The sequence below is a fragment of the Bison bison genome, unplaced genomic scaffold (genome assembly GCF_000754665.1).
Source record: "Bison bison bison isolate TAMUID 2011002044 unplaced genomic scaffold, Bison_UMD1.0 scf7180017862274, whole genome shotgun sequence".
Classification (NCBI taxonomy): Eukaryota; Metazoa; Chordata; class Mammalia; order Artiodactyla; family Bovidae; genus Bison; species Bison bison.
The window spans coordinates 438,284-444,283 of record NW_011492846.1 but is presented as its reverse complement, the minus strand read 5'-3'; the positions used below and the strand labels follow the sequence as shown (position 1 = coordinate 444,283).

The 6,000-nt window shown below is 39.0% G+C and overlaps 1 protein-coding gene across 2 annotated transcripts in view; it reads left to right on the top strand.

The window, feature by feature from the left end:
* The first annotated feature begins 3,791 nt into the window (after window positions 1-3,791).
* MACC1 (metastasis associated in colon cancer 1) overlaps window positions 3,792-6,000 on the top strand; it is a 93,449-nt gene continuing 91,240 nt past the window's right edge. For both annotated transcript variants that reach the window (XM_010832781.1, XM_010832782.1), the window contains exon 1: window positions 3,792-3,927. The gene's annotated coding sequence lies outside the window, so the exon portion shown is untranslated. The remainder of the gene's footprint in view (window positions 3,928-6,000) is intronic.

The window sequence follows — 6,000 nt, the reverse complement described above, 5'->3', positions numbered from 1 at the left end:
CACAATTGATGAAGGCTAGAGAATCAGGCACATGGCTTGTGAGGACAAAGCAACAGCCACAGTTATGTTATTGAATAAGTTAGTTTTTTTCTGCTAAGCCCTAGAGATCAGTTTGCAGAATCATTACTGAGAGTTCTAGGTTCTACACTCCATGGCTGTGACAGACACATCCAAGACAGAACGTTGTTTGCACAGCTGCCTCTGTTCACCTCAAGACTGGATTCTCCTCTGTCTCTGCTGCTTTGTGTCTCCAGTTCCCAATTCCAGGTGCCAGATAACTGTGTCTGATTAGCCACTCTAAGTGCTTTCCCTAATCTACCAGGCTAGCTGGGACAGTGAGTCACTGGCATTTTGGCTTCCATGTTGTTGTCACCATTAAAGTATGGATGGAGTGTAGCAGGTTTTAAACTCACAGTTTAATACACCACTGTCTCTTTTAGCTTAAATAATCTTTTGGATAACTCCTTTTTTGCTCTCAGCCTGTCAGTTTCTCCTCCTCCATCTTCAGTTTTCTTTAAGATGGTCCCTAAGTGTATATAGTAAGACAGACATAACATTATGTTATGGGGAAAGAAGGGGATCTGAAGCCATGTCATATTGTCTGGGTCCTGGCTAGTCACCTGCTATAGAGGAGTTTGCTTTGACTCTAGTGCTTGACCAACAGGTCTTTCTGAAGTGTTGTGCAAGCATGACATCCATTATATGATCCTTACCATTTTTCTTGGGTCACAAAGCATAATATAGGCTCTTTGTCCTAACTCTCTAGTATCTGCATGTCCACTTGCTCACTTGGCACCTTCATGTTCCCACAATGAAGAATATGGTGTTATTCCCTGAACAGCTCTCCTAGCTGGGCAAAGAATACAATTGTGTCAGCTGTGTGATTGAACATGGAGGCCCTGCACCTGATATATTTCACTTTTTACTACCTAGGGTGCATGTGTGTCCATGCTCAGTCGCTTCAGTTGTGTCCAACTCTCTGGAACCCCATGGGCTGTGGCATGCCCAGGCTGCTGTGTCCATGGGATTCTCCAGGCAAGAATATTGGAGTGGGTTGCCATGCCCTTCTCTGGGGGAATCGTCCCAACCCAGGGGTTGAAACTGTGTCTCCTGCATCTCCTGCATCATGGGCAATTCTTTATCTACTTTATCTACTGTTTCAACTGAAGCCCTCTTAGAGTTCCACTCACACTCTGGCTTTCTTCTTTCCACACCCTGGGCTAGAAAGGCCTGGCTTCCTATACTTTTATACTATCTGTCAGGAAATAACAGATATCCATATTCTACTTAATTTGTAGGTGCAACGAATCTTGTGGCTGCAAGTGATCACGATTTCAGGGTAGAAATGAAAACAACTTGGTTTAACATTAACAAAATATCAATTCAGCCAGACATTTGTGTAAATCAGTACAAGAAACATATAAGGGGTTAAGAATGGGGTAAAGGGGTCAGAAAAGACATTCTTAAGGAAGCAACTCTGAACTGTGTTGGGGATGAACTCCCTGCCCACTTTTAGATAGCTTGTATGCACACAGGCAGAATGAGGGGCTAGAAGTCCTTAAGATATATTAGAGGACAGTTGGGAAGACTCTCCTGACCAGCAGTCACCTTCACTAGCCTGCCTTTGTGTCTGATGATGCACAGATATCTCACTGTGTGTCAGCGGAATCTAGAAGGTTCACTTCCTCCGCAGTGGAAGTCATTCTATAGACTACATAGCAGACTGTGTGAAGACTGGGAGAATTCTATAGAAGTAGACATGTAAGGAACTAACAACTACTGGAACAATTCCCTTCTTGGGTGGGAGAGATCAGTGATTAAGAATTATTTAAAGAAGTCTGAAGGGCACAGTTTTCACTTCAGAGATTAGATTGTAGGGGAAGGGAACCACAAACACTGGAGCTGATCAAAATTGTAGATGGTGGCAGGGCCACGTCTCCAATCAAGATGCAGTTATGGGAATGAGGGCCAGTCTTTGGGAAGCTGTTAACAAGCCAAGTGCACAGCATGGAGCAGAACTGGTGAAACAATTAATTCTGATCCAGTAAAGTGTTCATTTCAGGTACTGACAGGGGTTAAATTGATAGACTTAGTACCATACCATTCTGCAAATAGAGGGCGTGGAAGCTGCACCAGACTAGACCACAGGAGCATTCTGAGATCAGTATTCCTCCTAGGTATTTAAAGGCTTCTTTAAATGCAAATATTTCCTGGGAGAGATAAAGATAGTATTATCCAGACTGGAGTAAGTATCTCAGTTATTTCATTCATTGGTTGTTTTATCAGAAATATTTACATGTAAATCATTGAGTTAGTGAGTGGGAATAAAATCAGATCTTACCTTCACATTGGAAGATAAGACCACATATATATATACACACACCAATGAAATAAGGTATAAAGCCTGTTATGAGAGGGCTAGATAATATATGAAGTTTGTTAGGAGAGAGAAAATAATTCAGATTAGGACAGACTGGCAAGGGCTTCTTAGAAAAGAATGTTTTGTTTCACTGAGCTTTGAAAGAAAGGAAGGATCTGAACATTTAAAGTTGGGAAAATAGTATTTCAGAGAGAAGAAACAGCATGGAGAACAAAATCTGTAGGGTTTAGGGAAACAGAAAACTGTTTGTTTTGGAAATAATATAAATGACATAAGGGCAAGTTAGGTTCTGGTCAGGAGATTGGGAGATCTGTGGCAAAGGAAATAGAATGACTCAATTTGAATTGTGGAATGACCCAAGGGGAAACTTCAAAAGAGCTCTGAGTGGATCAAGTAGATTTGACCACATGAAACCCATTTCCTTAGTAGGGAGGCAGGGAGAGAGAAAGTGCAGAAAATGGAAAAAAAAAATTATTTTGTCACCATTCTGCCATCTGCTTACTTTAGCTGAATCTTTCCATTAGGTTTTTGGGTTCAGACCAGAACTTGTCTATAACCATTTTATGGTTTGTTTCTAATGAGAAAGGAAAGGCTAGAGACAGATGCTGTATGAATAAAAGGAGAAAATACATTTTTTAGGTTTTGTTTGTTTCTAACACTTTCCCAGTGTCGCAAAGACGTGAAACAATTATTGCACCTTTACTTTTACCCAAGTTTTAAAATTTCTATTTTTCCTTCCAATTTTCTTATTTTTGAGTTTTGAGCAATCAGAGGTAATGTTGGAATGCACAGAAGGAAAACACAAAATCAGGGAATGGAAAGGAAAATGATAGAAAATATCAACAAGTTTCATCTTGTTCACATTTTAAAATCACATTTAAAGTAATCCAGGGCATTTACAAATTGAAGGGTAAAATGTTTCTATTATACCCTTTAGCACCTGTGAGTGACAATCACAATGCTGATGCAGGATTAACTAGAGGCTTTCAGGATTTACCTGGGAAGTTCTCATTCATCTGTTGCACAAGGTAATGAGGCATCTCTGCCCTGAATCACTGAAAGAGAATCTGGTGTGGCAGGTTGCACAGCTGAATGAGGATTTGTTTGCATAAAGTCTTTTTCGTTCCAACAGTGAGGGCACCTTCTTGTTGGCAAACATCAAACCTTTTTTTGGTTTCCTTTTATAGATATAATTTCGTATTTACAAATTGTTCTTAAATATACCCACCCAATACATACATGTTTACTTTTTGCTTTGCTTTTCCACCTTCCCAGAGCAAAGCTGCACCCTCTTCTCCCGGTTTCAGGTGAGAAATTTGAATTGTGGGTATTGTAGTTCTTCTCTCTGTTAGGGTTTCCGGTTGAGCAGCCTGGAGTCATACCACAAGGACTCCTAGTCCCAGGTGGCTCAGTAAGTAATAGTTCAGGCGCCACATACAGAGCAAGGCACGTTTGTAAGGAGTCCTTGGTTTTGGGTAGAAAGACTTCCATTCACTCTACCAAATAATGTTCCTGAACTGAAGAGACTGGGGTTCATTTCTGCAATTGTAAGTGCTGCTTTTAAAAATTAATTCTTTTCACTATTGATATATGGTACAAATAGGAAATTGTGTCATTTCCAGAACAATTGAATAAAGTAAATATTTCTTCCTTCCCAAGGCCTCCTTGGGAAAGAAAAAGAGAAAGTAATTGACACTCTGTGGGTTTGTGGGACATGGTTTAGAATAAATTTTAACACATAAAATAAATACCTGAGACATGGCATAGGATGAAATACCTTATGAAAAGAACAATAAGACATGCTACCTTCAAAGTCAGGTATAAACAACAACAACAATAGAACCCCACTTTGACTGACTTCAAACATGTGGATGGTTGAAATCCTTTGAAACTTTAAAATATTTCAAAAGGCAACAGCTGTGTTGAAAAGACTGTGGATGTTAAAGTCAGATAAAGTTAGATTCAGTGGCCCTACTTCTTAGATGTGTGAACTTTGGCACAATATTTCACCTTGTGGAGCCCCCATTTCCACACTTGTAAGGTGGGTATAAAACCTACTTCACTGGATTAATAGTATAAATGAGTGTTGTGCATTATGCTGAATAGATGCCTAGACAATAGCTACTGGAGGGTGGACTTTCTTCATAATGAAGTTTCAATTCAGCTTCAAAAACAGATTAAAGGGATAATTTATTGTAGGATTCCACTTATATGAGGTATTAAGAGTAGTCAAATTCATGGAAACAGAAAGTAGAATTGTGGTTGCCAGGGGTTAGGGAGAGGGGGAAATAGGAAATATTTAGTAGGTAACGAGTTTCAGTTTTGCAATTTGAAAATGTTCTAAAGATTGATTGCACAATAATGTACATATGCTTAACAGTGCCGTGCTCTACACTTACAAATGGTTAAGATGGTAAGTTTTACATCATGTGTTTTTACCACAATTTAAAAAAACCAGATCAAGGAGTGCGTAGTTAGAATTCTGGTGCCTCTTATTTATGAAAGTATCTCTGACTCCTTAAAACATGTCTAAATCCATTTTCAGTGGGTCTGATTTTAGGGTTGATATTGGATCACCTGTGTTAATCTCTGGTTTTTACATAATAATAATTAGCAGAGAGGATAATGCAATTTTGCTATATTCTTAAAGTCATCACTATTTTTGTGGAGATCCTTTTATATCCTCCATAACTTAATTATGTGATTAATTTATAATAGTGAGATTTCATCATTACTGTACAGAATATAGGAATTGTGAAGTCATAGTTTGGTTACAACTTACTTAAAAACTTTAGAAACAGCTTAAATGTTTTATTTATTTTGGTGTTCTCACCTTCCCTGGACCTAATTTATAAACAGATAATTTTATGTGTCTGTCTTAGAGATAATAAAGACTATTAAGACAGGGTGGTGTTTAGCTAATACATTTTAAGACAGGATGGTGTTTAACAGATCCTGTCTTAAAATGTATTAGCTAATTTGGAGGACAAAAGGCAATTTGAAATGAAATTGATTTTAAATTTAATAACATACAATGAAAGTATGTCATTGTTAAATATTTGGAAAATCTCTTGAAAGACTACACCAATGCCTAGCTGTCTATTAAAGCTATGTGTCTTCTATGGTATTTGGTGATAACTGAGAAGGCAATGGCAACCCACTCCAGTACTCTTGCCTGAAAAATCCCATGGGTGGAGGAGCCTGGTAGGCTGCAGTCCATGGGGTCTCGAAGAGTCAGACACGACTGAACGACTTCACTTTCACTTTTCACTTTTCACTTTCATGCATTAGAGAAGGAAATGGCAACCCACTCCAGTGTTCTTGCCTGGAGAATCCCAGGGACGGGGGAGCCTGGTGGGCTGCCGTCTATGGGGTCGCACAGAGTCGGACACGACTGAAGCGACTTAGCAGCAGCAGAAGGTGATAGTAACTGGTATTTGTGACAAGTGTGTAAAGTTTTGCATGGGATATATCATTTAAATGTAAACTCTCTCAGGAACTATGTCAGGAAGTCCAGGGTAGGATTAAAGTGAAAACAAAGGAGAAGGAAAGCTGCAGAATCAGTTGATAAATATAGTATACTATCTAAAAGGGCATTACTTTTGCTGTTGAATGTCATT